This window comes from Python bivittatus, unplaced genomic scaffold (assembly GCF_059951505.1).
Source record: "Python bivittatus isolate LINGU-HERP-01145 unplaced genomic scaffold, Pbiv_v1 ctg000480_np1212, whole genome shotgun sequence".
In the NCBI taxonomy this organism is placed as follows: domain Eukaryota; kingdom Metazoa; phylum Chordata; class Lepidosauria; order Squamata; family Pythonidae; genus Python; species Python bivittatus.
The window spans coordinates 76,017,469-76,027,639 of record NW_028277075.1 but is presented as its reverse complement, the minus strand read 5'-3'; the positions used below and the strand labels follow the sequence as shown (position 1 = coordinate 76,027,639).

Below are 10,171 nucleotides of genomic sequence, written 5' to 3'. Positions count from 1 at the left end.
CAATGTTTTTGCGAAGGCTGAATCTGGATATTGCAAGGAAATGGATCTGGGCTAAGAGTAGAACGTGATAATGTTTCAGTGCAGTATGACGGCTAGGAGTTCTGGGGGTTATAATCCAAGTACAGCTAGAGAGAAATACATTGGGGAAAGCTACCAACAGTGGAATAGTCTCTGAAGGTGACGGTGCTCCTCTTGATGGAGAAATTTAAGCAGAGGCTAAACCACTAGCTATGGGAAACGTTGAGCACTCTACTTTACAGCTTCTGTACTGACCAGGGAATTGGACTAACATCTTTTTAAGCTTCATGATTCTATTAAATTATGAACAATAACAAAATGAAGTAGCTTTAAATAATCTTTCATCTACCCTGATCAAAACGGTTTTTATGGATCTTGAAAAGCAATATAGGGTTGTGTTTTGGTGCATTTCTTCTAAGAGTTGTGGCCACCAAAAAAACTTGATTTGGGGCTTTTAACCAAACCATATCTGAACTATAGCCTTGTTTGCAAGTCTTAATGGATATAAATAAAGCTTTGCTCCAGATATGGTTTTTCAGGAGAAAATATTCTTGAAACTTAAGGGATAATAGCTAGCTAATGAGTAAAGTCAGAGCAGAACTGGTATAACATATGACCAGCCTATCTACATTTTTGTGTCCAATGAAGCTTTCAAGATTTCAAGCATGAATTCCAGTTGGTCCTGGACAAGTCAGGAAAAAGCTTCTTGTTCATTTTCTGTTCAAGTAGGACCCACAATGAACACTGAAACTTAGATAAAATAAGCCTTAATGAGGATTACACAACACTGCAGCCTGAAAGCCTGATTGTAGTCAAGCTAGTCATATACTGAAGTCCCATCAGATGCTCAATAGCTTTCCTCCATTGGAGACTCACCTCTGACTTCTGGTGTCTTTATTAGTAGGGTGAGCAAACCCTTGAATCTAGAGGGTAGGGAACTGCAAAAGCATCCAAACAAGTGTTGAAGGCAAAACTCCTAGGACCTTAACTCAATTAAGTCATTTCCTCCACCTACGGGAAAGCTGCTGTTCTACTATCTTTACACCGACTGAGCTTCTGCCCTCATGTTTTGCCTTTTCATGCTAACATCTAAACATCCCAGCATTTGCTGCTGAAAATGGCTGTGTTGATGAATTAATGAAAACTCAGAATATGGCCCTGCACCTTCAGGGTTTAGGGAGGGGGGTCTCATTATTATGCATAGAAGACAATTGAATATAATGGCTGTGTTTTCATCTGTCACCTAACTCACTTTGAAACTGTATTTGGAATGTAGGCTTTTTAGTATTTTACTAAAGTAAATACTACTTAAAATACTAAAGTCTTTTTCGGCATTAAGATACAGCTCATTTCCATCTTGATACTGAGCCTTGTTTGTATTTATAGACCTCTCCTGGCCTACAGTTCTTTAACTTGAACTCTAACAATCATCCCTCCCCTTCCTCATTATCTTCTTTTTTGTTGTTCTGTCAGAAGATTGACCTAGCAGAAACCAATCCCCTCCTGCAAGCACATGATCCTTTGAAAATGAGAAAGTAGAGACTGGCTTCGGTTCTAAACACTGCTGGTTTGGTGTGGGAATATGCAGTGTGTATTGTCAAAAGAGTAAAAATGGTTTTGCCAGTTTTAAACACCCTGGGACTGAATCATCCTCAACTCCACCAGATACATTTGGCCTTATGGGAGAAGGATCCATTGTTATCCTGACTGCCTGTTGGATACAAATTATACAAATATACAATAATTATATATCCCAGACTTTTGGCAAGGGAGAGGTAGACCTCTCGCTTCATTGTGCTTGCCATCTTTTATCTTTATCTTTTATCTTTTATTGATTTTAATGTAATTTCTTTGATTGTTGTGAGCCACCCAGAATCATTGAGAGTTGGGCAGCATACAAGACTGAGAAGTAGAGAAGGAAGTCCATCAAGTTTGGAAAGGGAGTGGGAGCAGGAATGCCAGAAGCTTTGTATGTTGGACTTAGCAGAAAGGATGCTAAAAATCAGGAACAAGACTGTATGGTTCAGTTTAATTCCCCTTCCATCCTCAGTATTGGAATAATAAATGTAGTCTGCTAGTAACATATCCACTGTACTGTATTGCTTACTTATTTCATGCATTTATAAGGCTGCCCAAGGTGACTCTGAGCAGCACACAGTTAATAAAACACTCTAATCATTATGGTGTTTGATTAGCTCAAGGTGATCAACTCCTGTCTCTGGCTTGCTCACTGGGGGACCTCAGACAAGTCAATACTACTTTTCAATGTAATCTACCTTACAGAGTTGTTGTGGGGAAAAAAATGAGAGGGGCTGAGTATGCTGCTTTGCATGCCTTGGAAAAAGGTCCTCTGGGACCCATTTTCTCAGCTTGCTATGCTTCTCTCATCTGTATCTTGCTAAAGGTATCCATTTTTGTTTTGGCCTTACAGCACATCAGCTGGACACCTCTTAGGTCACCTAATATTACAGGATAAACTTCTATCTACCCCGGGTTGATTCTTAAATTCCACTCCTTTTTCTGCTTCTTCCCCTTTCTGTGGGGCAAAGCCACAACATTCCCTACATTTTTTTTTTTTTTGCCTTCAAGTCATTGTTGATTCCTGGTGACTGCCTGGACTATTCCCTGCAGTTTTCTTGGCAAGATTTTGGAAGTGGTTTTCCATTGCCTACTTCCTAGGGCTGAGAAAGTGTGACTGGCCCAAGGTCACCCAGCAGGCTTTGTGCCTAAGGTGGGACTAGAACTCACAGTCTCTCAGTTTCTAGACTGATGCCTTAAGCGCTACACCAAACTGGCTTCCCTTCATGGGACACATTTTATTGCCTGTCCACCTACCTAACTGACAGCTCTTGCCCCTCACTAGCTTACTTTGGTTTCTTCATTTTGTAAGGCTTATTAATAATCCAATATCTTTTTATATGTTCACCTATAAAAAGATATTGGATTCACTCATTTTTTACAGAACTGCTGGTCATAGCCAATAAAATACACCTAGAAGCTAATACATTCCTCTCCCCGCCACCATCAATGGCCACATTCCCCCAGAAGTAATTTCCTGGGAGGTGTATAAGAGGGGCAGAAAGGTCAAAAGTGGTTGGAGGGACTCCCTCTCTTCCTTCCTCCAATAGCAGATCAGAAACAGATAGCAATTATCAGAAAGATGAGCAGATTTTCTATAAAGGAATGTTAAAATTAGGCGAAAGGCTTGTATGGGACAGGCCTTTCTTGGACTATCATTGTTTTGATATGGGTCTCCATATTTTGGAGTTTCCCTTTGGTTTCAATGAAAACACAACCAGGTGAATTCCAATAACATTGAGCTACATACAATTCACAATAGAAAAAGATAGTGGCTTAGTTTGATGTGTTAGTTAAAATTATGAATTGCTTTTCAGATTTATTAAAATGAGATTGGAATGAGTAGTGAAACAACAGTCTGAACAATCTATGTGAAACAATGGTGCTGAAACAACTAATGATGGCGTGGACTTCTTTTCAGAATATATCCTCTCAAGGGAAATGTATCTGATCCATCTTGCTCCATTATCAAATTTCCAAACTTCCAGTGTTCTTCTCTCTCCCTCAAGAATTTGAGGCTTGAGGGGCATCAGAATCTAACTTCATACCCCCACAAGGCTGATGTTGCTTACTAATTGATTATAATGCTTTTGACTAGAGGGATTGCTCATGAATTAGGAAGGGAAGCATCTCTAGCAGATCTTCAAAGACTTGGGAGTGAAAATACATATACATTTCACTTCCTTAAGGTAGATCGCTGTCAAATAAGGAAATGATAAACTAAAGATTAATAACAAACATCAGTCTCATGTATCCTTTATCTGTGTCAAAACTAAATTTATATGGCTTAATATAACATATATTTTCCTCATTTTTGGTATTTTCAGTACCATGGACAGCCTCCTATAACTACATTAAGGCAGTCCATTCTTCTCCCCAATGAATACATGTTAAATTGCCTTCCTAGTATAATGCTGAAATCGGTTCTGAGTTCCTCATCTGTACATAACTTTAAAAGTCAATAAATAAACGGTCACAAGGTTTATCTAATTCTGAACGTAAAACTAAGCATAAAACTATCCCATATCATATGCCTTTGCAAACAGGATAGTTCTCTTTAAATAGTTCCAGCAAAACTAACAGTACTATATATATTCATAATAGAAACCTAATAAAATTCAGGGAAGAATGGCTCCCTTATATATTACCCATTACATAGCATGGCAAATTCCAATATTTGGAATAAGATTTTTAGGAAAAAAGTTAAGAGGCCAATTAAAAACAGTAGATGAAATGACTTAAGTAGATATTAGCAATAACTTTCAGTGTTTAACATTCAAAGTGTAGCACAAATATTTAGGAAGCGGTTAGCAATTGGGGAAACAAATGGAATGGAAGGAGAGAATGTATTACCAAAAGTATTTTTTCATAATATTTTTACTTATGTTTTAATTAGAGGTTGGTTGTCTCCTACTTTGCTTTGTGTATCTTTTTGTTCTTGTGTGATTTTTGATTCAATAATCTTTCAAATCTTATACAGTAAAATAAACAAAAAGTTCACAGTGGTAAAAAACTGCACAAAACTATGATTGATAATACAATGCAACAATTGAAAATTAAATCTGAGGTGTTCCATCCCCAAATTCACTTTCGGCTATAGCAAACCATATACCCACACTAGGAAAACAGTCTTAGATGTATTAGACCAGAATTCTGCTTGGTCTCAGGCTTTTTGTACATGCATGGCCTTTTCAACAATAGTACAACAGACCCATCTTGGCCAAACTTAAGTGGAAACAAGTAAGAAATGTGATCTCCATGCCTGAGTTCCCAAAGCTACATATGCAAGGAACAGGCATTGATGCAACATCAATGTTGCGTTCTTGGCCTAAACGTCCTTGTAGCACATTACACTGACAACCGCAGATTCTTCTCATCCATAGCATCTAGAAATGAGTAAGGGCCAGGCTTGCAGGGCTTTGTCATACATGGCAAAGTCACAAGACATATATGGCTTGTCCTGGGATTTTCTGCTTTTTTCTCCTTTCTGTTTCTAATATTTAAACTGCCAATTTTCCAGCAAAACAGTTTTCACTTGTCTTCTGTTGCTCTATCAATTTTCAGCCATCAAAGACAGGCCCAGCCCCTTAGATCACAAAACAGAGGAACATTCTCATTTCTTTGAAAGCCTCACCCTCTTGGTGCTACTCATCTGGAGCTGCATGCTAGGGATGAAAAGACTTCTGTCTTCCTAGCAGCTGCTCCCAGTTCAGGTCTTTGAAATGACAAATCTCTCTCTCCCACCCTCAAAATACTTAAGAGACCCCCTAATATAGAAAAGCACAGAAAATATAGTCAGTTGAACAGAAGTTAAACCATTCATTAAGAACTTACATTAACTCTCATCAGCTCTCTAGGTTTTGAATTCTTCTGATAAAAGCATTTTAAGTCTTAGCAGGAGACAGTAGGGATTAATCCTGGGACAGGATGTGTTCATGCAGTTCTGAATATATACGGTATAGAAAGCCCTCATTCTCAAATGGACTTATTACTGAGAAGATCTCCACCTTCCTACATTTGGCATCCAAGCACATGACAAATGGGGTCTGCACCTTTGAACACCAAGTAAATTTTCATTTCTCTTTTTCCTTAACCCCCAAATGAGAATCAGAAATATAGGGTATTTTTCCCCATTCCACTAGCCCTTAAGATTCTTTTGCGCATTCTAGCATTTTCTCCTCTTATTTTTCAGTGGCTTCATTTTGGAAACAATATTAACAACATATATCGGAAATGGGTATTGATGGGATACCAATGATCATAATAGAGGAGGAACAAAACTCCAGAGTGTGTTATGTTCACAGACACAAATGGCTGTCTTATATACAAAAAAAGGCCCTTTTTTTATACCAGATATTTCCATTCATTCAGATATCCCAGTATGTTTTTGTAGCAGATCAAAAATACAACAAAAACCAATGTATATACATATATACAAATATGTTATTTTTAATATCCACATTAATAGTTATATGGAGAATTGATAATGATCTGTTAGTGAATACTTTGCTAATATAGTTGCAAAATCTTGAATAAAACAGTCCTTGGTTAAAAAGATTTTCAAGACACTTCTCACAAGCTGAAAAACTATTAATTTGTTATTTTTCAAACATTTCAATACCACTGATCCAAGGAAAAACATACTTTTCCTACTTTTGTCATTATGAGTGTGACAGCTAACAGGAAAAAAAGGGTGTTGATCTTGATATATCAGAAGCAATGGAACAACTGGCAAAGCAAATTCATACCTGCAATCTTCTCAGTCAGATGAGGGATCTGAAAACGTTCTAAAGGGTACAGAGAAGCTGGCAGAGAAACTTCACACCAAAGCCATTTTCTCACCCATTCAATAATACAAATTTCACTGAAAAGGAAGATTTTTTTTATTATACAGAAAAGAATGGGATGTCCCATAAAACCCAAACAAACCCCAAACAAACATTCAACTGCACTAGTTTGTGCAATAGAGTCAACTGAAGAACATTTCTTGCAGCTCAAGTAATACAGCAATTTATTTATTTATGTGTTATGTGTTAGATTTATACCCTGCCTTTTCTTTAGAAGTTCAAGGCAGAATACATAGCATTTCATTCTGCACCACAAGCACCCTGTCAATCCTGCAGTGAGAGGGGACAAAAGTCCGAAAAAAAAAAAATGTGGGAAGGATTTGTCTGAGCAGAGAAATCAAAGCACGAAGTGTTCAGGTAAATTGGAAGCAAGGAAGGAGCTCTTAAGCATATGCCAACTGCCCCTCCCAATTCATCCACAGAAAAAGCCGAAGGCCGAGAGACGGAGCCAACCCACCGCGGGCGGGGGCGCGCGCATGCAAGCATCCAGTCGCTCTCGCTCCCCCTCCACCGCCTTAGGAAATAAATCGGCGCAGCAAAGCGAACAGCAGAATGCCCTGCTTGTTACCCCACTTTACCAACTATTGCAAAACAAGGGGTCCGAAGAGGAGCCGCCGCCTTCCAAGCCCGCCCAAGCGCAACTCAACGACTGCCTTAGAGTAGTCGGCTCTGGCCGCTGACTTTTCGCTTCTGCGGCTGTTTCCTCCTTCTTCACCGGCGGCTTTCGGCCTCAGGGAAGGAGGAGTGTCAGGCTTAAGGGGGCAGAGGGCAGGACGTTTGCGCGCGCTAGAGGGGTGAGGGCGGGAAAAGCGCCGCGTTGTTTTTTGCTCACCTTAAAGACATTTCCTCTAAAAAGCTCCTGCTGGTGCAAGGGAAGGACTGGCACACAAACTACGGTCTAATTGGGAGCAGCGCATTGTGAGCAACTCCAAAATACTAAAGGAGATGTTAAAGGAGATGTTCTTTTAAGGCAGCGAAGGAGGTGGGGAGAAAGATGCCCACGTTCCTGGTTGCGTTAAAGTAGTGTCCAAAGCTAAATAATATTTTTTTCTGGGGAATATGCGCTAAATGTACAAAGCAGTCTGGAGATGGGGGATCTGTTGGGGGAAGAGATAGAAAGGAGAGGCACCACTTACGATGCTCCTTACCGTGAGCACGAAGGAAGCATCCAGCAAGTGCAGCAAAGCTGCTGAAAAACTTCAGAGGAGCAAGGAGCTCTCCCTCCCGCTTTCCCTCTCCGCTGCTCTCTAGGCTTTTCCCGCGCGGGTGTGTGTGTGTGAGGGTGTGTGTGTGTGTGTGAGATACACACACACACATATATGAATATATACTGTATATATATTCTTCCAAACGTGTCAGTTGCAACAGCCACCTAATTCAACTGTGATTTGCAAATACTTTTTCACTCAGCTACTTAGGGATTCTTATTGCCAAGAATCTGCTTCTCTTTGCCTTATACAAGAATTTTTTGTACTTGGTAATCTTCTCATTCAGTGACTTCAGTACAGCCTTTGAATCTGGTCTTCTGTGCACCTGCTGAGCTCTGCTCCTCCTGACCATCTCTCTGCATCACTGTCTCATTGACATCCAGTACATTGACAGGGACTCATTCCTCTCACAAGAATTGACTGGCCATAGTGATCTTCTCAAAGTTTTGCCATGCAATGGGCAAAGACCATTTGGTTCAGGCACTCATCACTCCCAGTCTGTTCTTCACATTTTTCTTTCATCCCCATGCTTTCACTGAGACTCAAGTCTGTGGACACATCTGAGATAGCTGCTATCAGCTGAGAATCCTGTTCCATATTTGGGGGCTTCACAAAGAACAAAATATGTCCCCTCTGTCAGTCAGTCAACACCATCCTACTGCACCATCAGGGCCTCCTTCCTTGAGCAACTTCCCAGGCTGGAATTCTAACTTCTTCAGAACATCCTCTGCATTTTGCCAGAAGTCTGTTTTATGTTTTTTATGTTATGGTTTCAAGTCAGTATTCTGGTTTGACTCTCTCAAGAACTATAGAAGTGTGGTCTTGTGGACTTTGGATATTTTTCTACCTGAACCACTTCTTTTAGTACAATGTCTGTTTCTGAGTCCCCAGAGGAATACACCACCTTTGGGCAATTAATGAGGAAAATGCAGCATATTAAGGTGATATACTGCCATACCTTGGTTTCACAGCAATGGAAGGCACACTGCAGACCTTCTTAGAGTGGGGTGTGTTGATCATAGAGCTCTTTCTCACATTGGTGTAGCCAAGAAAACCCACACTGATCTGCTTCTTTTCTACATGCAGTTTTCCAAACTGTCTTAAGAACTGGATGATGGCTTCTTTTCTGAAGGGGTTTGTGAGGCTGGCACGAAAAGCCAAGGTTGGATAATCCTGGGACAGAATAGCAACCCAGTGTTTTGTGGTCCCTGGGGGCACAATATCACATTTGTTCAAGACAAAAATTAGGTACTTCCAGGACTTCTCTTTTTTAGGTAGGCCTGTACAGGTGGGTAATCAGTCCACATTGGATTTCCAGCATCCAGCACTTGTACAGTGATGCCTGATGAATCAATTATCTTATAAAAATCTTTCCAGATCTTGAATGTTCCTTTTTGTAGCTTTCCTCTTGCACCTCCACCTTTATTCCAATATCTTTTGTCACCAGGTCATGGTCTTTATCTTGGCTATACATGTTGGCCTCAGCTATAGGACTTACCACCTCTTTCCATGTTTGGTGGGCAAAGGAGTAGTCATGAATATAATTCCAATGATTAAATGTGAGTACTGGAAACATTACTTATCTGTTGGATGGGCTCTTTGCACAAAAAACATGATATCAGACAGAATGTTTTAATGACCATGGCCTGAACTAAGGTGTCAGTGGCATTACAATACTATCTATATTACAATGCCCTCCAAAAAAAATGTACAGAAGTTGCAAGTGAATTCCGGTGAACATGTAAATGAAGATACAGCAATGCCTACAAATAACAATATTCAGTTTTACATATTGCAATTTCTGAAACATTTTCAAAGTTTCTCTTCAGTCTTTTTTGTAAAACTGCAGAATTCACTGCAGTACTCAGGTATAAGTTCATTATTGTTACTTAGAGTAATAAGTTTTTCTTTTAGATTATTTGCTATTTCATTCTTAAGGACAATGAGGTGCATGAGTCACCCATTTACACTAATATTTATCCTTATGCTGTTCCCTTCCATTTTTTATCTTTACTTTATAGTCATGTATAACCAAATACATATTTTCAATATACGTTTTGCTTTCTCATCCAAAATTTAAGCATTTCCCTTAGTTTACATTCTTAAATATCTTAGTTGACAGTGCCTTGTACATGTTGAAAATTTTGGGCCAAACTTAATCTCCTTTCTTCTTCTTAACATCTGTCTCCTGGGCATAACATGATTTGGTTTAGCTAGTACATTTTGGGAGATGTACAGGCTCGGTTCTTTGTTTTTCTCTACCTATTTTTATTTATTTATTTTATTTATTTATGCAATTTTTATAGCTGCCCATCTCAATCCAAGTGACTCTGGGCTGTGACCAGAATACACCTGTTGCACTATGGTTGACTGTATCAAGGATGTTTACATGGAATAATGGGACACAGTTAGGTTCCATGTCATACAGGTCCTTCTCCTGGGCATGTAGATGTATAACTTCAGGTGCCACAAAGATAACTGTGGGAAGCAGAGGCCAAGTTCCTCATTATTTTATGAGCC

General features: G+C 39.5%; 1 pseudogene; it reads right to left on the bottom strand.

Annotated features, from left to right (window-relative positions):
* Nucleotides 1-7,820: 7,820 nt before the first annotated feature.
* Nucleotides 7,821-9,227, bottom strand: LOC103059137 (nucleolar GTP-binding protein 2 pseudogene; annotated as a pseudogene).
* Nucleotides 9,228-10,171: the final 944 nt, after the last annotated feature.